Here is a 24012-nt window from a genome sequence, read left to right on the forward strand (position 1 = left end):
GGACCCCCCTGGTGGTCCCCGGACCCCACTTTAGGAACCACTGCGTTAAGGGAAGAGTGGGAAGAGTCGTTTTATGAAAATTGTTGAAAATCACTTCTAGAGCCGTAAAAATCTTTTGGCATATATTTTCAAATGGGGAGTCCGCAGGCTCATGAGTATCATTTTGGCGGTCCTTGACATGACAAAGTTTGGGAACCACTGACTCCACCTCATAAAGTAGAACCCTGGCGCCCTCTGGTGTCAGCACTGAGAATCACACGCACACCACCAGCATGAATTCATACCGCCAGGGTCACTTGTGTAAGCCTCCCTCTGAGTCCCGCCCACTACGCCACAGACGATTGGACAGCACTCTGCACGGAGATATCCCATTGGCCAACAACACCTGCTGTCAGTCAAAGCCTGGACACGTGGAACACAAACATAACATGCATGAAAACATTTCCTTGTGTAACTGTCCCTCTTCTCAAGTAGCAGGAATCTACAGAATAACACGTTCTGTTACAACTGTGTCCTAGATAGACGTTTGTGATAAAGAAAACGTAGCGGTTTTATTCATTAATTAAGTCATATTTCAATAATTAATACAGTATTCCATGATGCCAACCTCTCCGGTCAAGACCAGGATTCCTCTGAGCAGCTTCGGTCATCTCATAACGGAGGTGAAGGTAGGTGTTACACCACATTAGTGACCTATGGGTGAAGGTATACATTAGTGACCTATAACTATGGCATACAGTAACATTTATTATGTGACTCACTCTGCTCTCTACTCCAGAAGGTCTATTAAAGGGACACTTCACCCCTTTTACAACCAGATCTTATTTTAATGATGTTTGGGAGACATTATGTGGGTAATATGTGTTTTTAGATATTTTAGTATTTCAAAGTGTCTGCGATGTCATTGGTCTCACTTTCTTCCTGGACTACACTTCCCACAATACTTTGGTGCACTGCTCGTCCTTGTGGATATTCAGTATTTTAGCTGTGACGATCAGCTCCGCCTCCTGAGATACTTCCGGGTCCTACTTTTGTGTCGCTTTTGTGTCCCCATAGAGTTATACTGTGACGCTCCGTCGGACTAAATCTGAGACGAAAACAACCACGAAAGTCTCATTTTACCGCTTTCCTCGCAACAACAAAGCTGCGCAAATCTGGCTGACAGGCTTTCTGCCCCACACGGCATACTATCGCCATTTTATTTCATTGTGTCAACTAAATCCTCATTAATGCAAACTAGATTCAACATACTCAAGCCTGCAAACATTCTAAATATGCCCCCGAAATATTTTACTGAGCAAATGGACTGTTACCACCTTCAATAATAATGATAATAATAGTCTTTATTGTCTCCACATCATATATATTTTTTGTCATGGACAAATTGTACAAAACATTAATAATTCTACTCGAGTTGGAAGCATTAAGACGCATTTTAACCCTCAATGGCTTCCTTTCTGAAAAATAACGTCATTGTAAAAAGATTCACGCGTTTAGATATTCTATTTACAATGAGATGCGGATGGGAGCTGGTGCCACTTGGACCCGGACGTAACGTAGCACTACAAAATTACGTCGGACTTAAATACTGAATGGGGAGGGCTGTCTTGCTGAGACAACATGTAGTCCAGGAAGTAAGTGAGCCCTGCAGTGTCCATGACATGATGGACACTTGGAAATACTAAAATATTACATACATATAATATTACCCGTGTAAAAACCCCAGGAAAGACCAGAAAACAACTGGTCGCGACTATAATGGGTGGGAACCAGGTCGAGGAAAATAACGACCTGGTCGCGACCAATAAGAAACTATATAGTCGAGACCTGGTCGTTGGTCGCTACCGGATCTCGCCCTTCCATGGAGAAGTGTTCCTCCTTGTCTCCCAAACATCATTAAAATAAGATCTGGTTGCTAAAGGGGTGAAGTGGCCCTTTAATGTTCTATTTGGGAACATCATTTAATGATATAATTATTGAATGTGAGTGTGTATTAATAAAGTGAAACAATGGTGTGTGTTATGTGTCCTGATACTGATATGTGGTGAAGCAATGGTTCTCAAAGTTTGTGTGTGTGTGTGTGTGTGTGTGTGTGTGTGTGTGTGTGTGTGTGTGTGTGTGTGTGTGTGTGTGTGTGTGTGTGTGTGTGTGTGTGTGTGTGTGTGTGCGTGCGTGCGTGCGTGCGTGCGTGCGTGCGTGCGTGCGCAGAGGCAGTTGTTTGGCATCCAGGAACCAACAGCTGTAGAACTGACTGGAGTGAGAAAATACTTCAACAGTTACACACTGCAGGGCCGGCGCAATGTAAGAGACACGCACGCACGCACACGCGCACAATGTGGTACACAGACACACAAAGTCATTGCAATGTCACTTTCTATTTATTAACAGGCTGGTGGCCTGTGGGGGAAAACAAATGACTTTGAGGGGCTGCTCTTATCATCGTACATCATCCATTTATTGTCAATGGAAATTTAATCTTTGTGTAAGACCAAAATCTACACTAATAGCTGAATATATATATAAACAACTGTTTCTCAGCCTGCTATATGTGCGGGATCTCGTATCCCTTCATCCCCTTGGACTTTGAAGGGGAGAACAGTCTCCTCTCCTCTCCACTAACTGCATGCCCTGGCTGGGCTGGCCTGAGGTGCATGTCTGTCTGCCGTGTAGCTGAACACACTGTCTGTCTGTCTGCTGTGTAGCTGAACACACTGTCTGTCTGCTGTGTAGCTGAACACACTGTCTGTCTGTCTGCTGTGTAGCTGAACACACTGTCTGTCTGCCGTGTAGCTGAACACACTGTCTGTCTGTCTGCTGTGTAGCTGAACACAATGTCTGCTGTGTAGCTGAACACACTGTCTGTCTGCTGTGTAGCTGAACACACTGTATGTCTGCTGTGTAGCTGAACACACTGTCTGTCTGCTGTGTAGCTGAACACACTGTCTGTCTGCTGTGTAGCTGAACACACTGTATGTCTGCTGTGTAGCTGAACACACTGTCTGTCTGCTGTGTAGCTGAACACACTGTCTGTCTGCCGTGTAGCTGAACACACTGTCTGTCTGCTGTGTAGCTGAACACACTGTCTGTCTGCTGTGTAGCTGAACACACTGTCTGTCTGCTGTGTAGCTGAACACACTGTCTGTCTGCTGTGTAGCTGAACACACTGTCTGTCTGTCTGCTGTGTAGCTGAACACACTGTATGTCTGCTGTGTAGCTGAACACACTGTCTGTCTGCTGTGTAGCTGAACACACTGTCTGTCTGCTGTGTAGCTGATCACACTGTCTGTCTGCTGTGTAGCTGAACACACTGTCTGTCTGCTGTGTAGCTGAACACACTGTCTGTCTGCTGTGTAGCTGAACACACTGTCTGTCTGCTGTGTAGCTGAACACACTGTCTGTCTGTCTGTCTGCTGTGTAGCTGAACACACTGTCTGTCTGCTGTGTAGCTGAACACTGTCTGTCTGTCTGCTGTGTAGCTGAACACACTGTATGTCTGTCTGCTGTGTAGCTGAACACACTGTCTGTCTGCTGTGTAGCTGAACACACTGTCTGTCTGCTGTGTAGCTGAACACACTGTCTGTCTGCTGTGTAGCTGAACACACTGTCTGTCTGTCTGCTGTGTAGCTGAACACACTGTCTGTCTGCCGTGTAGCTGAACACACAATTTCAAGTCATCATCTTCCCTGATTGGCCAACCCATACACTGACACCACGCTAGACAGGAACGACCAAAAACGTCACATCCGGTTTTAGCCTGGGGTAAGAATTTTCTATGGCTGCCAATGCAACTTGGTCCAATCCTTAATCACATACGGACAAACATCTATGCCGATGCTATCTAACTTGCGGAGGTAGCGTGCCTTGTCCACGGGCAACAGATCTTTCAACGTATGGCATTGCAAATACGTTTGATAATCGCTACTCTGCTCAATATTGTTTTGAAAATGCCGCAAATTGCATTGCAGTGAACGAGCGCAAATCACAACTTCCCCCGGTGGTGGGCGGAGTCACAGTTTGAGGCGCTGTTTACGCGCCGTGGTGTCAGTGTATCTGATCAGCTTTGTGGATTGGCAAGCCAAGTCTATGGCAGCCAAGTCTATGGACTTTTAATGTTTGTTTAGGGCCGCAGTTAAACAAACATTGACGACATGCAACATCATATGTGGCCAATGTATTTAAATTGGCCACATATGCATGTCGTCAATTTGTGTTGGACGCCCCTCACCTTTTCTCTCAGTGGACGTGACTTTTTCCTCTTTCGTCGATTTTAATGTCAAATAATATCAGCTTTATTTATTTTTACCTCTTTCCTCCCCAATTCAGTTGTTATGCGAATTGTTTCCTCCCCACACACATTTCTGTACTGTCAGTTGTCACTGCTGTTTTATCCGCCAAACATCAACAGGCCTCCACTCGTGGCCATCATGTGGCAGCCAAGTCTATGGACTTTTAACTTTTTCTCTGCTATCTACGATTATAAATCGTACTAACTACGTACATGTTCGTAGACAACCGTATATATACTCCATATGTGTCCAAATCGAAAAAATGCGGAAGTAGAGCGTTCTTCCGGATGCTTCAAAACGCCGCTGAGCAACTTCCATCAAAATGAATAGCAGGGGGTTCGGCCTCTATCCTTGTATTACTCTATGGGGGAGAGAGACCAAAGGGGGACAGAGAAGGGGGGGAGAGAGAGAGAGAGAGAGAGAGAGAGAGAGAGAGAGAGAGAGAGAGAGAGAGAGAGAGAGAGAGAGACTAACTATAACAAGTCTCTCTGTGTGTGTGTGTGTGTGTGTGTGTGTGTGTGTGTGTGTGTGTGTGTGTGTGTGTGTGTGTGTGTGTGTGTGTGTGTGTGTGTGTGTGTGTGTGTGTGTGTGTATGCGCACGCACGCACGCACGCACGCACGCACGCACGCACGCACGCTCACATCATATCTCTATAAAACATGTATATGATCAGTAACAGTCATGCATGTTGTGTTGTGTTAATTAACAGTGTGTGGTCGCCACCTACAGCCTGATGGCGGTAATGACAGCCGTCTACCTCATGCACAGAAGCAGCAAAGAGGACGCCCCGCCACCCACGCCGAGCGCAGCTGCATGATGGGAGAATCACACATGCACGCACGCGCGCGCACGTACATATTTCGGCCATTTGAGATCTACAAGCTCACAATGCGTGGCATCACGGCGCATTGTGAGCTTGTAGATCTGCTATTTTCAAAAGATGTTTATGCATTTGAAAACTTGAAACGGGACATTCTGCATGAGGCCTATAGCCTACTTTTACCTTTAGTACTTTAAGTAGGCCTACATTTTGACGCAGATACTTTTGTACTTTTACTTGAGTACATTTTTAACACGGGACTTAACAGAGTACATCTATCATTGCAGTATACTTTTACTTAAGTATAACATTGGAGTAGCCTACTTTTTCCACCACTGATAATGCACGCACGCACGCACGCACGCACGCACAGTCGCACACATGCACACTCAGCTTGTAGTTCTGTTATTTTCATTGCATGTGTGGACACTTATACATTGCATTGCTTTGTTTCAATCGTTGCTCCCATCTCTACAGCACTTTGGTCAATCTTGGTTGTTTTAAATATGCTATATAAATAAAGTTTGATTTGATTTGATTGCTTGTACATTTTGGTTTTGATATAATTTTCCGTTAATTCTCTGTTGCTTCATTCAGTAAGAGAAATAAAAGGTGTTCACCCACAAGGGCAGGTCCTCTAAAAGGTGTACAGAAAGGGTTAATGTGTATATAATAAAGGGTTAATGTGTGTTACACGCTAATAAACGCTCTCCTGTTGTAGCCATGACAACTGATGAGGCAGAGCCGCAGTACCCCAGTTCAGCCACACGGTGTCAGAAAAACGCTTAGAAACGATGTCTGTCTGTAACTACTTGAATTAATTTATGGTCCAATAATAACTCGGAGTCTCAGACTGTATATTGCTGTATAATGTCCCATTAAAGTTATTTGGTCTTTCAATTGGCCGTTTGCGTTAACTTCATTGAGGCATACAGTTTATAAGTCATTAAGACATGCAAATCCCCCCCGTGTCCCCTATAGGGTAGCTACCCTCACAAAAACATGCAGTAATTCTGGTCTCTAAACTACCTCCCCCTGGCCAGCCGGGGCGCCTGATGGAGGGGAAAGGAACTGGTCGGAATAACGTGTTCCTTCCACGCGCTACGTCCGTCCAGGGAAATTCCCCCCTTGTCAGGTGAAAAGAAGCAGCTTGGACTCCTCATGCATAGAAGGAGGCATGAGGTCAGTCCGCTGCCCCCCCCCCCCCCCCAGGTTGGCAGAGGAAGTGTAGCGCCCAGGATTACATTAGATAATTGGCACTGGGTGAAAAAACTGGGTTGCAAAATCGTGGGATAAAAATTAGAGAGAAAAAGACATGCAAATCCCTTGACCGCTCTCAAAGGGCACCTACGGATGTTTCTTTTCCCTTTTTACCTCCTTTATGATGAATTCCTGTTCTGCTCTTTGGCTATATATAGAAGTGTATATTTGTACGTCTCTAAATGTTTTTGCTGAATTGAACAAGGTGGACCCTCTTGTAAATGTGTGTGTAGGCCTAATGCTTTATAATAAAGCCTTTATCGGGTCGTCCACTCACAGTTAACAGTCTTTGTATTGAGTTGTGCTTGAAATGTACTGTAATTCTGCAAACTGTTAATACATATTTCAATCAATCAATCAATCAGTTTCCCATTCAATACAGAGGTAGGCCTACTACACTTTGGGACAATATACTCATCTGGTTTACAACTGTCTTCTCTGAAAGTATATAACAACAGGGGTGCCCACATGTTTTTGACTTGAGAGCCACTTTCAAAATGACCAGCGCAACAAGATCTATACCCCAAAAAAGGTAAGATCCCCATTGCTGAAATGTGTTTAACCCATTTAGACCTGACACCAGATTCTACAAATGTCTTCTAATTCCTGACAGTTTTCAGAAAAACCCATGTTTCTATCAGTCGATCTCAAACATTTTCATGTCAAGGACCCTCAAAAATTATATGTAATTGGCCTCCGACCCCCATCTGAAAATATGTTGTTGTTTCCAGGGAGCCCCCAGAAGCAAAGATTTGAGTTAAAAACGTTCACTCTGAAAGAATATATATTCAAAGATTTGTGCCACACGATTTTTCAAAAATAGCAGACCTACAAGCTCGTAGCTTGTAGATCTGCTATTTTTCAATAGCTAAATTATAACATAATGTTTAACACACCAAAAGGGGTTCCCGCCCAAAATGGATAAAAAATGTAGGCTACCTGAGGGGGTTTTACATACAGTAATAAGACATAAGACAAACACACTTGGAATGGGAAATAGAGGGAAAAATGGAATTGGTAGGGAGTTTCTTTTGTATAACTTTGTAACGCTGCTGACGTTTGTGCACAACAATCTTGAACACAAAGAAATACATTGTGGGTTTGAGCTGACAGGCCCATATTCTAAAGCTCAATCAATCAAGTAAGTGGCAGATGCCAAAAAGTTTTTTTTTGTATTTAAAAATGTAAATTAAATATATATTTTAGGGCATGTCATGTGATCTATACCTGCACAGCCTTTGTGATCTATAGGCTATACTGGTGGTAGATCGTGATCTATACCTTTTGGGCACCTCTGGATATAAGAAGTTTTCCTTCCTATAAATGTTTTTGTATTGCTCTGAGTTTAATGACCATTACATCCTGAAAACATTCCTAAGCTTGTTATGTACATCCTCTATGGACAATGAAAATCAGTTGGGAACATTTCATTTTGATGGTGGTGTCATAATTATATATGGTAGTGATGGTATATATACTATCAAGGAAATGAAAGCATGGCACTTCATCACTGTGAACAAGGTTGCAGAGCCCTGCTTTACTCCATGCTGCTCTATTCATGCATCATTTACTATTGTTATCCTAGCTGTCATAACAACCATTCTCAGACAGTGCGCACGCGCGCGCGTGTGTGTGTGTGTGTGTGTGTGTGTGCGTGCGTGCCTGTCACTCACTACATAGCCTATGTCTGCTCAGATGTCACGTGATTTCACAGAAGAGGGACCGGAGCAAAGTGAAAGTATTCAGCCTAGCTGCACCACACACACACACACACAGACCACGTGGCCTCAGCTCTTATCTCACCATTATGCTCATAAATGTAATAATGATAATAATAAACATCATAGTTCAGAATCAGATTTAGGCCTATATATATCTATATATCAGCCCATGGGATTATATTTTTGCTTTTGCGCATATCTGTGATAATAAGTCGGACACATCTAATCTTTTTGATCCAATATAAAAGGCTAGGTTTATGTCAATAAACCTAGTTTATGTCAATAAACCTAGCCCCTCCCCCCCCAACCATAAGTATTCTTTCAACGATACCCTTTCAACTACGCGCGACCCTATCGGTTGGGAGGTGTATTACACGCTGAATGTTATAGTAGCCTATAACATTTTGAGAAAAATGGCCACCGGTCGGGTTAAAAATGCATTTTATTTGACAATACGGAACACCCCGGCAGTTGATACCCACCCGGACACTTATATAACATCCGTGGTCATCAGGTGAGCACTTTATATTTGAACTCTGAACGTTTATGTAGATGAAAGGCATGCAAATGGAGCAAGTGCATAAACCAAGGTTGAAGTTCCACCATGACATGATGTGAACAATAGTCAGCTTTATTAGGGACACTAACCGAAAGTAAAAGTAGTCTAAATGTGAAACTAACACAGCAGAGAGATAATCACATAAGCACTGTCTGTCATTATGTGTGTGAGCCTATGAAAATGAGTCCTGTAAACCAACGCCCACACAAACTAAACAAATTAACTGCGAGTCTGTGCAAAGAGTTGTGAATAAAAATGCAACTGAAATGACCACGTAGGCTATAGCCTCTTTCTCTGCAGAGAAAGAAGAAACGACAGCAATACAGAAGAATAAGGAGGAGCGTGGATGGAAACAGGTGAGTTAAAACGTTTACCCATTCCATATTTGCACTGGCAGGTTTGGTGCGAACATTATATTCAATCTCCATTCATCAACAACTGAATGGTTTAGTACAGGGCGGCTGCTATTGGATATAAAGATATTATCCCATCATTATGGGCTACGGAGGTGGTTGCACACTGGACGCGTTTTTCGGAAAACCGATGGAGAAACGGCGCTAGAAATCCGAAAAACCAAAAACAACACAGACTGCCACTTTCTTATGCACAATGCCATATATGGGCATTGAAATGAAATGAAATGAAATGATTACTATATTTACCCAGGGTATCTGGGCTAAGCTCAAGAACTTGTTTCCAGCCAGGCCCTGCTCATAGAGCATAGCCTACAACGTTTTGGAACCACCTGGGCCATGTTCCAAATTAATACGTTTGGTGCAAAATCATATTCAAATGATTCACCAATTTATGTTTTAAATAAATAGATCATTATCCCATAATTACAATGACAAATGTAGCTTTTTTTAATATGGTATAGACCTGGATATATGGATTATGCATTACCTGGAGGGTTCCATGATCCACTATATGATGCATTAATTATTACACAACATTATTAGATTAATAAATCCACTGTTTGATGCATTATTAAACAACATTATTAGATTCATTAGGCTATAATTAATGCAACTTCCTATTTGATATATTTTGATTTTGATGGTATTCTAAATAATAACAGGTCGCACACACCAATACTGCATTTTTTAGTTTTAATTCTGAATAAAAACTAAAAACAAAATGCAGTCTTGGTGTGTGCATGCGACCTATTGTCATATGATTTGAGCGGGTTACGCATCATAAGTCAGAGCGCGGTGGTCACAATAATATATAGTTATCTATTGATATATGGTATGGACTTTAACTTGCATTATGATGCCTCATTAAGATAGTATGCATTATTGTATGACTCGCACTTATAGTTAAAGGGATATTTCACTTTCAAAAATACTTTTGGTCATTGCATCGTCTACTCTGGCTGGTGTGAAGTTTGTGAACACCCCAGACGGTATTTAACCCATTTTGTGCGGGAACCCCTTTTGGTGTTTTAAACATTATGTTATAATTTAGCTATTGAAAAATAGCAGATCTACAAGGTCTGCTATTTTTGAAAAATCGCGAAAATATTTATTTCAGAAAACTGGAGGATTTAGAACACATTTTTTAAATTTTGACCCTAAATGGGTTACATTACATTACAGTCATTTAGCAGACGCTTTTATCCAAAGCGACTTACAATAAGTGTATTCAACATAGGTAGGGAACAAAAACTACTAATCACCAGAAGTCTTTAGTGCATTTTCTGCAAAAACAAGCAACCAAGAGTATACCTAGCGCTAAGGTAAAAGTGCAATATATCAGCTACCTATTTCCTTAAACAGATCAGACAAAATAGCTAAATCAAATGAGCATGAGCTAAAACAATTAAGTGTATCGACTAAACAAGATCCAATAAACAATACAACAATAGAAAACAAGCGTTCGTACAACTAGTTAACAACAAGTAGGTCAGGCAGAGAGGAAGGGTAGTGTTTCCTGAAGAGGTGGGTTTTCAACCTGCGGCGAAATATGGGCAGTGACTCTGCTGTCCTAACATCAGTGGGAAGTTCATTCCACCACTGTGGGGCCAGAACAGAAAAGAGTCGTGAACGTGTGGATCGGCCAGAAGGACCCTTGAGTGACGAGGCAATCAGTCGCCCCGGGTTAAGTTGCTCAATTCAGTCTTTAGATATTTGGTGTTTATTTTAGCTGCCACACCCTCTTTCCTATACAAACCCATTGTAACTTCAAACTGCATTTTAACCATGATAGATAAGATTCTTTGAAAACACCCGTCAGGCATTTCAATGGCCTGGCCAACATATACACCTGTACATTTGGTATTTAATTGTCAACTAAAACTAGACCAACATTTCAGATGACTAAAACAGGACTAAAACTAAATGTAATTTATTCAAAGGACTAAAACTAAGTCAAAAGTTGTGCATGATTTATAGGAGTTATCCTGAATTATGACCTATATTTGACTTATAGGAGTTATCTGTAGAGGCCCGTGGAGCCTCTACAGCGGTGCCCGTTGGGCACTGGCCTACTTGGAACGATGCAAGTTGGAAATGCATGCCACACCCAGATATTATGTCTGTGTCCCTTTTATGCCCATAAATGGAGTTCTTTGACAGGCATACCCAAATATGGAGTATATGCAGACGTCAGAATGACGTCAGAATAGGCCAGCTCCATATATGGACACTGGGCAGGGGCCATGTCCAGAGCCCGGGCAGAGGCCTTTTTGGGGCGGTCCTGGACAACCGTGGGTCCGACCGACTCGACACCGGGCACTGCACCCCCTGAGGTGCAGTGTGTCGAATTTGAAGTCGGTGGGGCGAACGGTTCTCGAGTTACGTGGATTACACACAGACAGACACGCAGACAGACAGACGTACAGACAGACGTACAGAGACTTGGTGCATTTATTTGACTTATAGGAGTTACCGTGAATTATATAACCTATATGTGGGAGCTATTTAGTATTTCAGTATATTTTCTATATAATTATCTAAATGCATTTATTATTTAGTTTGCTTTGCTTAATTAGTTTGTTTACAGCCATTATTTATGTTACAGCTAATGCTTTTATTGTGAAGGTGATGGGCAATTCTGGGGGCACAGCTGAGTCTACTTAATTAAGTGAGCACACACAGGTCAGTGAGCACCGGGAAGGGTCATGGTTTTTTACCAGCAGGTCAGGGAGAGCCTAGCATTTTGACATCTTTTGCTGTATGTGTCTGGAGAAGCCAAAATAAAACACCATCAAATGTTGCTGCCTGACTGGACAATGGTCTTATTCTCTATACCACTGCGTAAGATTCGCTGCCCGGTGCCTTTAGTGGCTTTTTAAGTTTGTATTGTTCACGGTGTGAATTAGCCACTACACTATACTAGAACAGTTCCTGTTCGTGGGGGGGATGTCAGAACAGGCCACTTCCATATATGGAGATGTATAGGGGTGATCTGGATTTGGGCCCTTTCCAGAGCCCGGGCGGGCAGAGGCTTTTGTGGCGGTTCTGGACAACCGGCTATCCGATGCGGACTCGGATAGCCGCCGGTTATCGACACCCGCGGGCAATGCACTCCCTGTGGTGGTGTTGTGGACCGCGTGTGTCAAATTTGAAGTCGGTGGGGTGAACACAGAGACGTGGTGCCTTTATAGATCGATAGCTCGATAGATAGATTTGCGTGCCCTTGCCTTGTCATGCAACGGAAATAACAGATCTATACAAGCTGAGTAGGCTAAAGAGCGCTGCGCTCCTTACTCAGACCAAAAGTGAAAGCCTTTCGTTTTAAGAGCTTCTTATCCGTCCTTTGACTGATTATGCGTTATCGTGCCTGCCTCTGTGTGTGTGTGTGTGTGTGCGTGTGTGTGTGTGTGTGTGTGTGTGTGTGTGTGTGTGTGTGTGTGTGTGTGTGTGTGTGTGTGTGGGTGTGTGTGTGTGCGTGTGTGTGCGCGTGCACACGCGTGTGTGTGTGTGTGTGCATGTGTGTGTGTGCATGTGTGTGTCCACAAACCTGTGAACAGTATCATGGACATGGTAATACTTCTCTTCCACAATAGAAGCAGTGTAACACAGTCAGTGACAGTGGCTCATGGTGACCACAAGGAGGCAGTGTTTAGCAGTGGCTCATATGGTGACAAACCTCACTGTTGGAACCTGGAGAAGGATTTATGAATGAGTTTAATATCATTTAGAACTCTTGTTCACCGTTTCATGAATTGATTTGATGAATTGAACAAGGTGGACCCTCTTGTAAACAATGCTTAATTGGGTCGTCCACTCACAGTTAACAGTCTTTGTATTGAGTTTGTGCTTGAAATGTAGTACTGCAATTCTGCAAACTGTTAATACCTATTTCAATCAATCAATCAATTCAGTGTGAGACCAGTTTGCAGCTAAGAGCACAACCCATTTAGACATGAGGCCGATTCTAAAAAGAAAAAAAAGCTTCTAAATCCTGTTTCTATGTCAGTGTTGCTCAACCCTTTTCATGTCAATGACCCCCAGAATTATCTGTATTTGGCCGCGGACCCACATCTGAAAATGTGTTGTTCCAGGACGCCCCCAGAAGAAAAGATTTGAGTTAAAAACGTTCGCTCTGAAAGAATATATATTCAAAGATTTGCGCCACATTTTCATGATTTTTCAAAAATATCAGATCTACAAGCTCGTAGCAGATCTGCTATTTTTCAATAGCTAAAGTATAACATAATGCTTAAAACACCAAAAGGGGTTCCCGTTCTGAATGGGATAATCGTGGTGTCTAGATAGATAGATAGATAGATAGATAGATAACTTTATTGTCATTCAGCAGATACAGATTCATTAATTTAATATTTGGCAATCAATTATTATCATTATATATATACATTTTCATGAAAATGTATTTTTTGTATCTCAAATACAAAATGTATTTAGATACATTTTGACCCAGTATCTGTATTTTGTATCAAAATACATATTCAATGTATTTTGCCCATCATTTGTTTTATTTGTGGAACACGATTCTTATATGAAGCGAAAACAAAACATGGGGATTCAGAATGGATTCTTATATGAAGATATTAGACATGGGGATTCAGAATGGTGGGAAATAAACGTGACCCAGTGTCATTTTTGTTGACTAAGACCAAAAGACTAAAATATTTTGATAGTTAGTCGACCAAGACTTGACTAAGACTAAACGATTTCAGATGACTAAAATACTTTCCTCAAAAGGCTAAGACTAAATGATAATTTGCTGTCAAAAATGACGTGACCCAGGCAGACTTAGGTGCTCTATGCCAGGGGTTCTCAACGTTTTTGGCCGGGGACCCCCGGAAATGCTTTGGCAATGTCTCGGGACCCCCGCCCCGCCCCCTCCCGACCCCCAATATAAATTGACTGCTACAATAACCTTAAACCATTTTGGGCGGGAACCCCTTTTGGTGTTTTAAGCATTGTTATAATTTAGCTATTGAAAAATAGCAGATCTACAAGCTCGTAGCGCGCCACCGAGTGGCGCGCTACGAGCTTGTAGGTCTGCTATTTTTGAAAAATCGTGAAAATAAAATTTAAAAAAAAATCTTTTTTTTTTTTTTTTTTGGGAAAATAATTTGGGGACCCCCTAAAATAATTTGGCGACCCCCCGAGGGGTCGCGACCCACGGGTTGAGAACCCCTGCTCTATGCAGTGGTTCCCAAACTGTGGTGCGTGCACCCCTTGTGGTGCGCGAGCGCCTTCTATGGGGTGCGCGACATGAAAAGGCTAATGGTGATGCTATGGTTTTATTTTAAATATATTAACATATTATACAAACATATGGCAGAATATAGCCTATGCTGCATATATTATGCCATATTCAGGTTCATATATGTGCATATATGTGGATAAATGGGAAATGTATGTCTCTATATAGCTTATGCAATTTATATTTCCATGTGGGGGGGTGCGTCAGCTAGGTCGGGAGGTAACAGGGGGTGCATGGCCAAAAAGGTTTGGGAACCGCTGCTCTATAGAGTGTGGCAGTCCCGCCCCCCTTTTCTCTGGAAGAGAATTTCCAATTATTTTTTTCCCATAGACGTGTCAGAAAGTACATTTATTTAAAGACCTGTAAGCCTCGGACAAAGCCAACTCGGCTCCTGACGAATCACGACAATAAACAATTTTTAATAAACAAATTAAAATTAAAATTAAAAAAGTGTACCCTGCCCTTATTTTCTTCTTTCTAATTATTATCTAAATACTGAATTAAGCAACTGAAATACTGTCTGGGGTGTTCACAGCAGCCTGAGTAGACGATGAAATGACCAAAACATTGTGTTTATTGTCATGATTTGTCAGCAGTCGAGTTGGCTTTGTCCGAGGCTTGCAGGTGTTATAAATACTTTTTGAAATGTCTGCGACTGCGAGGCTTTATTACCTTGTTGTTGAAATTAATACAAATTGCCTTGCCATATCTTTGTGTCCTGCAGGGTGACAAGGTGTCTCCAGGGTTTCCTCGCGTGTCATCTATAGAAGAACGTGATCTTCTCCTTCATCTCTGCCATGGTGGATGCACATCTGCGATGATGGGAGAGGAAGTTCCGAGCGGGGCTTCTTCACTGCAGGATGGTCAGAACTACTGTGGACAGTAGACCTGCAGCAGAACACCACCGCCAGGAACCCGGACCTCCAGACAGGCTGAGTAGAACACCACCAGAACCTCCACCCAGAGGAGGAGCTCCACAGAACCAGAGTAACCCAGAGCAGAGTCTGGAAGCAGCAGAAGGAACGTCACCACAGCACAGAGAAGAGCAGGTCCGTCAGGACCGTGAGCCAGAACCACCACCACAGGTCCAAAAGCAGCCGCTCTGGAAGCAGGTAGAGCGCACGCACGCACGCACGCACGCACGCACGCACGCACGCACGCACGCACGCACGCACGCACGCACGCACGCACGCAGCAACATCATGTATGTGGGGGCCGCTGCATGGTCTCGGGCACCCTTGAAGAATTTGTAACCACAAAATTAGCCCCCCTGAGCTCCCGTCCCCCATTGGGTCAACCTTTGGTGTCCTGACTGTCCGGGCGGGTGGTGGAGGGGTGGGCCTTGCCCAGGCATTGAGGAGAGCGAGAAAGATCATGGCCGACCCCTCCCACCCTGGCCACGGCCGCCTCCTCACCCTGCTCCCCTCTGGGAGAAGGTTGCGGCTGCCGAAGGCTATACAAAAGCCCGCCACAGACTGAGCTTTTTCCCCTCAGCCCGCCAGGCTGCTGCTAAATGACTCTCGTTTCCCTCCCTCCCCCGCCCCCCTAGGGAGTGTCACCGGACATGTTTGCACTATATGTTCCATAACTTTGCACTTTATTTTGTACTTCTTGCACGGTGTTGTATTTGTGTTGTTTGTTATTATTTGTTATATGTGAAAAAAGGAATAAGGAATGCACACACGCAAATGTCAAAACAAATTCCTATGTGTTTTACACAATGGCAAATAAAGGAATCTGAATCTGTCCCCTTTTACGTTCTCAGTCCAGGCATTCGAATGCTAATCAGGTGGCTTTAGTCTTAACCTGCCTGGAGTTCTTAAATGGTGTAAAGGGGTGATCAGCAGAACTATACGTTACCAGAGATCACAAGACTGGTGGAACAAGTCATGACTATGTCCCTGTAACACCATGCAGCTCTGAAAGGTCTTTTTCAGAGTGCTGAAATGTTGAAACAAGATGCTGAAACAAGTCGTGAAGTGAATCATTTGTTCGTTGTGAGCTGAAATCGTACCACTGTGTTTATTAGCAAACTGAAAATGAAGTTAGGTACCCAACAAAAACCAAAACGACTTGTTACAGGTGGTGGTCAGCAGACAGGAGGCAGACCGCTGGCCATCTCACCTGCGTGTGTTCAGCTCTGACGAGGAGTATCGTCTGGTTAGACACACCCACCTGATGCTGCAGAGGAGTGGCTTCTACTGGGGACCAATGAGCATGGAGAGCGCCCACCGCGTGCTGAACGCATGTGAGCCCGGAGCCTTCCTTATAAGGTAAAAACATTGTCTACATGTGACCTATAGCCTTCCTTATAAGGTAAAAACAACCTCGCAGTGGTTTTCATTTCAAGGCCCATTCATTTATTCAACTTTTGAGCGACGTCGGACCGCTGCGACCGCACCGTTTGATGAGATTCAGCCTCTCAGACTCAAATCTAAAGAATGTTTTGTTTGACGTTGGAGAAGATTTCGTCCACGATTCCATGCTGTTGTGGCAAACGATCAAAATAACAATTCTTCTATACATTCTCTAATTCCGTGGACTTCTTGTAAATGAAGTAATGCAGACGTTTAACAATAAGAGAGCGTAAAATGAAACGGTTTCATTTAAAGATCTATAAGGGTCCATTTGGTTACCAACTCACAGACAGACAGACAGACAGACAGACAGACAGACAGACAGACAGACAGACAGACAGACAGACAGCTATATTTTCCATTGTAGTCATTAACCCATTTTGTACTGAGGTCGATAAAAAAACGCTTCTAAATCAAAACATTTTTCTGAAAAACCTATGTTTCAATGTCAGTGGTGCTCAACCTTTTTCATGTCAAGGACCCCCAGAATTATCTTTATTGGGCCACGGACCCCCATCTCAAAATATGTTGTTCCAGGGACCCCCCCAGAAGCCAATATTTCAGTTAAAAATGTTCGCTCTGAAATATATATTCAATGATTTGCGCCACATTTTAATGACTTTTCAAAAATAGCAGACCTACAAGCTCGTAGCGCGCCACTCGGTGGCGCGCTATGAGCTTGTAGATCTGCTATTTTTCAATAGCTGAATTATAACATAATGTTTAAAACACCAAAAGGGGTTCCCGCCCAAAATGGGTTAAATGTACTCCTCACTCACGCGCCGTGGGTTGTGTTTTAGAAGTGGGTTTGGAACAGCCTCAGTTCAGTTCAGTGGAGTGCAGCTCAGCTCGGCTCTGCCAAGGCAGCAGGTATAGCTGGTACATCTGTGCCCAGCTGGATGCCAGTCTGGCACTATCGCTCATACTGATGTGTGGACAGCTTGTCTCTGTCTGCAAACCCAACAGAAAAATAGATACTCCTTCGCCACTTCACTTCCTGTACCTCTGCAAAAGTGTAGGCAGACGTCTCTTTTTACGAGACCATTTTGTGTAGGACAATTTATTTATTTTCGCTTTTTACCCCCCCTGTTTTTTTTTAAAGATTTGTTTTTTTTGCTTTTCTGCCTTTATTGATAGTATCAAGTGAAGACAGACAGGAAAGAGGGAGAGAGAGAGAAGGGGAGAGACATAGCAGGAAAGGTCGTCATGAACGGGACTCGGACACACGACGCGCTGTCAGGCCAAAGCCTATAAGTGGCATGTGCCAATCCCCAATTTAGTCGTTATGTCAATTAATTGCTGTCTGACGAAGAGTTTTGAGCTCGAAACATGTTGTGTACAATAAGCTCTATAGATGCATGAGCAGCCATTTTGGAATGAACTCGGGGCCTCTTCCTATACTTCCTTCACAGGTGTTACCGATGATACTAATGAAGGCTCTGTTCCATTCTGGTCAAACAGGGTGCTGCTATAGAGGATATGCGCGTGACATCATCATCATACCCGGAAATTATGCGGGAGCGTCTTCTGCGAGTGGCAAAAAAAACTACTTTCTGGCCTCCACAGGCCGTACATCCAAACAGAAAAGTCCTATCTGATTGTATTAAACGACGTTAAACTCACTTTGACACTAACTTTGCCACTCGATTTGCCACCCACTTCATGCATGCGCATACCCTCTATTGCAGGGGTTCTCAACGTTTTTGGCCGGGGACCCCCGGAAATGCTTTGGCAATGTCTTGGGACCCCCGCCCCGCCCCCTCCCGACCCCCAATATAAATTGACTGCTACAATAACCTTAAACCATTTTGGGCGGGAACCCCTTTTGGTGTTTTAAGCATTGTTATAATTTAGCTATTGAAAAATAGCAGATCTACAAGCTCATAGCGCGCCACCGAGTGGCGCGCTACGAGCTTGTAGGTCTGCTATTTTTGAAAAAAAGTGAAAATAAAATTTAAAAATAAATCTTTTTTTTTTTTTTTTTTAATTTAAATAATTTGGGGACCCCCTAAAATAATTTGGCGACCCCCCGAGGGGTCGCGACCCACGGGTTGAGAACCCCTGCTCTATTGTACATGTTGGCTCACTGGACACACTGCTACACCAGTACGTCTCAAAGTGTCCTTGAGTGGGTTCCAAACAGTGTTGTTTTCGTCGACTAAAACTAAGACGAAAAATGTCAGTCGACTACCTTTTTCCACTGACGAAAACTAAATGGAAACTAAATGAAAACTAAGCTATGATGACTAAAACTAAGACTAAATATACTGACAATTTTGTCAACAAATAAAAACTAGACTAAAATGTTAGAAAAGGGACTAGTGGACAAGAGATCTACTATAAGTCATTTTACAATTAGTTGCATGCTGAAAATAGCCGATCTACAAGCTCACAACGCGTCGCAGCACGCCGCGTTGTGAGCTTGTAGATCGGCTATTTTCAGCAAGTGAAAAAATCTGTCATTACGACGGCATCAAGGCCCACCAACACATATTTTGTTCGACTAAATCAACTGTAGATTTAGTCGACTAAAATCTTATGATATTTAGTCGACTACAACTAGACTAACACTAAAACATTCCGGGTGACTAAAATGTGACTAAAACTAAATGAAAACTATTCAAGATCAAATTTTGCTGCCAAAAACAACACTGGTTCCAAATGTCCCTGTGCGGATGTGTAACTTTGTGTAGTAGTAGTGTGTACAAAGCACAAATGCGGGTCCATTTGGGCCCATTTGTACACTCTGAGTTATGGGGGGTCCTTGAAATGAATAAATAAAAGTTTGAGAACCACTGTGCTACACTGAAATGGAACAGAGCCCTAATTAGTATAATTGGTCACACCTGTGAAGGAAGTAAGTAGAGAAGGGGCCCATGAAGTTCTTTTCCAAAATGGCGTGTGTGTGCATAGAGGCGTGTGTGTGTGTGCATAGAGGCTGTCAACAGAAGGCACCTGTCTCGTTGGAGCCCTCAGTGTGCGAGCGTTTATTAGTTTTGCTGTTCATCATCGCTCGACACCTGCCTAAGCTTGGGTTGAGGATGTGCATGTTGTTTCCTTTTTTTGCCAATTCATTCCTACATGCACGCACGCACGCACACACACTCACACACTCACACACACACACACACACACACACACGCACACACACACACACACAGTGTCCTGCTGTTGCACCCTACGGGCTCACCTGGCAGTGAGGAGCCCTCACCGGGAGGACATATAGAGAGCCTCCTCCGTCCTACTACTACTCCTCGTAGATCTTCAATTGTTCCCACTGTCATTGATTTTCTTTTTCTATAATTCAACACAGCATTGCATTGATGTTAAAGGACAACTTTAGTTTTTTTCAACCAAGGTTCATGTTTTAGGTTGTTATTAGAGAAAGTAAAAGATGAGTGTTAATTTTTTTTTTCCATTTGCTGCTTTCTTTCATTTTAGGGATTTTAGCTGTATGTTTTTTTTTATTAATTTACTATAGTGTAAATATATATCTGGCCACAAAAGATCACTGAATATGAAGGGGGTGACAAACTGACCTGTTGAGCCATGTACAACACAGTATGGCAGCCCCCTATAGTACCCCCTTCACATTCATTAGATCCTGTGATATTTTGTGGCCAGATGTAATTTCCTGGGGTCTAGTAGGACTATAGTACATAATACAAAAATGCATTGCTATAAAATTGTGTAAGAAAATACATATTTAGCCCCATGTTCGAATGCCCCCGCCCCCCTGTCAAAAATAGCTAAAAATCGCTAAAACGAAAGAAAGCAGCAAATGAAAAAGAATTAACAGTCAAAAAACTAAAGTTGTCCTTTAAATCAGAAAATGTACTTTTAATGTTTACTTTTGACCCACGTCGTGGGTTCTAGTCATATTTTAGTCACCTGAAATGTTATTCTAGTTTTTTAGACTAAAGTTGTTTTTGTAGACAAAAATGCATTTTTTGCAGGCCTTGATGGCATTGTAATGGCAGATTTTACACTTGGTAGCGTGCTGAAAAATTGCAGATCTACAAGCTCACAACGTGGCACACTGCAACGCATTGTGAGCTTGTAGATCTGCTATTTTCAGACTGCAACAACCCGAGCGCTACCGAGCATAAAATGATCTCTTCTCCTCGAACACTTTTCATCATAGTTTTAGTCGACCAGTGTTGTTTTTGGCAGCAAATTTCTATTTTAGTTTTAGTCGTAGTCTCTTGAATAGTTTTCCCTTAGTATTAGTCACATTTTAGTCACCTGGAATGTATTAGTTAGTCTAGTTTCAGTCGACTAAATTGCATAAGATTTTAGTCGACTAAACCTACAGGTGATTTAGTCGACTAAAATGTATTTTGGTGAGCCTTGAGGCCGTCGTAATGGCTGATTTTATACTTGCTGAAAATCGCAGATCTACATGTACAAGCTCACAATGCGTCGTGCCACGACGCGTTGTGAGCTTGTAGATCTGCTATTTTCAGCATGCAACCAAGTGTAAAATGACTTATACTGGATCTCTTGTCCACTAGTCCCCTTCCTAACATTTTAGTCTAGTTTTTAGCTGTTGATGAAAGAAATTGTCAATATACTTAGTCTTAGTTTTAGTCATCGTAGCTCAGTTTTCATGTAGTTTCCATTTAGTCTTCGTCCGTGAAATACGGTAGTCGACGAACATTTTTCGTCTTAGTTTTAGTCGACAAAAACAACACTGTAGTCGACTATAAATCAACACTGTCGTCCATGCAGGGACAGCGGGCGGACGGACGTCTTCTTCACGCTGAGCTACCACCGCGGCGACGACGGCCCCACCAGCGTCCGCGTGCTGCTGGCCAATCAGCTGTTCAGCCTGCACGGCAGCAACAAGATGTTTGATTCGCTGCTGGGCCTGCTGGCCTTCTACACGTCCGGCACGGCGTCGGGGAGGCTGCGACGGCCGCACCGCACGGAGCGACCCGATAGTCTGCAGGCGATCTGCAGGCGGGCTCTGCACCGGGCCTACGGCGCGCACAGATCTACACACCTGCCTGGACTCAGCAACCCTGTCAGAGACTACCTACAGGACTATCCCTATGATATATAGATCTGCATTACATCTGTAGGAGGGCTCTGCACTAGGGCATTAAGCAACTAGTCGACTATAGTTTACTAGTCGACTAGTTGTTTTTTTTCGATTTTGTAAGCCTCAAGATCAGGTAGATTGTAGTTATAGTCACCAATGTACACAGTTTTTAAATGTACAAATATTTATTTAATTTTCCATAATAGGTAGTTAAACAACTTAGTCGACAACTAGGCAACTAGTCAACTAGTAAAAATGACTAGAAGTGAATGCCCTACTACCTATATGGAGCGCACAGATCTATAAACCCACCTGGACTCAGCAACACAGTCAGAGACTATACTACAGGAACAGGACTATATGATATATAGATCTACACATGCACAGACAAGCACACATGTACGTACAGGGTATTATTAGAGCCCAAATTACCTTTTTGTTTTTGTAACATTTTTCGTTTTTGTTGTATTCCTGATCCAATATTCCAATATAAGTACATAGGTTGAGTTCAACAACATCAAAGTCAAAGTCGTACGATTTGTCACACGCGTTACCGTATAGTGAAATTTGTTCTCCGCATTTGACCCGCATCTCTTGGAGCGGTGAGCCGCAGCCAAGGAGCGGTGAGCCGCAGCCAAGGAGCGGTGAGCTGCAGCCAAGGAGCGGTGAGCTGCAGCCAAGGAGCGGTGAGCTGCAGCCGTGAATCATCATCAACATTATATAAATAATTCATCTTCATCTATTGGAATATTAGATCAAGAATGAATGGGTCAAAAACTAAACCCTTTGCTCCATGAATTCAGGACTTCATGGGGAGAGGAATTGTTAGGGGGACGGGGGGGAGGGTTTCAGCTACTCACTTAACTTCTAGCAGGATATAAGTGATGGGAGAGCAAGGCTGTCAACCAGGCTCAGAAGGCATTATCACACACAGTACTTGATGTTTTACATCAAGTACTTAAAGCAGGGTGACTGTAGAGCAGGGCTGTCAACCAGGCTTTATCACACCACTAGGCTATTATCACACCGTACTTGAATGTTTTAACTGTATTGATTTTCAATTTACAATGTAAGCATTTAGCTTCTTTTTTTTTCTTTTTTTATTCAGTATTTGAACAAGGTGGACCCTCTTGTAAACAAGTGTAATGCTTAATTGGGTCGTCCACTCACAGTTAACAGTCTTTGTATTGAGTTTGTGCTTGAAATGTACTGTAATTCTGCAAACTGTTAATAAATATTTCAATCAATCAATCAAAGACAGCCAGCAATGGGTAGAACGCTCCCAAAAACAATGTAGTCTCTGTGACACATCTAGGGGCCGCAATCTGCATTCAAAGATTTTCCTAGAAGCTTTGTCATTGGTCGATTTTGCCTGTCTACTTCCTGATTGGTTAGTCATTGCGACCTGTTTTTTTTTTCGATCAATGACAAAGCTTCTAGGAACATCTTTGAATGCATGCAGATTGTGGCCCCCTAGATGTGTCAGAGAGACTACATTTCTTTGGGAGCGTTCTACCCATTGCTGGCTGAATAATGTTTTTTCAATTAAGTCATTAAAATGTTGACATATTACTGCTTATAGCAGCTTTAATCCAGATCGATTTACAGTAAACTAGAACAACACAAGGTAAATACATCAAATCCATAATAGAAATAGTCATAACAGTAAACAAAATAACTTTTCATCCGTCTAACAGCAGAATAAACAAACAAAGTCAATAATCTGTACATTGAAACTATAATATGAACAGATGCTAGGTCTACAAATGAGCTGGCATCTGTCTTACATACATAACACATGCATAACATTGATTTTAATACAGATATGCAAAGATACAATATGTAACATTTCTAGAGCAGCATAAATGGGCTGGATATAATCAGCAGGAGAGATTGAAAGCTACGACAGGATTTGAAATAACTACTGCCTCCAAGCGGACTCAGGTTCGCGCGGCGTTTCCCTGTACATACAATTGATTGATTGATTGATTGATTGATTGAATTTTCTTTTCACGGTATGCAGAATGGGTACATTTCAAACGCAAGCAAGTCAATGCAAAAACTGTTGCCGTGGACGACACCACGATTAAGCATTACACTTGTTTACAACAGGGTCCACCTTTTTCAATTCATAAGAACATTTAAGGACATACTAAAAAAAATAGGAAATCATCACATAAAGAAAGTAAAAAAAGGGAAAGGGATAAAGCATGTACAGTAGACGGCACAAGACATGCTCAGTTCTCGATCTCCCTGAGAACCTGACTGTCTACAACTGTGGTTAA

At 42.7% G+C, this 24012-nt stretch overlaps 1 long non-coding RNA gene across 1 annotated transcript; it reads left to right on the forward strand.

The window, feature by feature from the left end:
* Positions 1-516: 516 nt before the first annotated feature.
* LOC306922343 lies at positions 517-5146 on the forward strand. The gene is made up of 3 exons (XR_013789901.1): positions 517-668; positions 2209-2301; positions 4997-5146. It is a non-coding gene; the product is annotated as an uncharacterized lncRNA (long non-coding RNA).
* The last annotated feature ends 18866 nt before the right edge of the window (positions 5147-24012 follow it).

The sequence above is a fragment of the Electrona antarctica genome, assembly GCF_951216825.1.
Source record: "Electrona antarctica genome assembly, chromosome: 4".
NCBI lineage: Eukaryota > Metazoa > Chordata > Actinopteri > Myctophiformes > Myctophidae > Electrona > Electrona antarctica.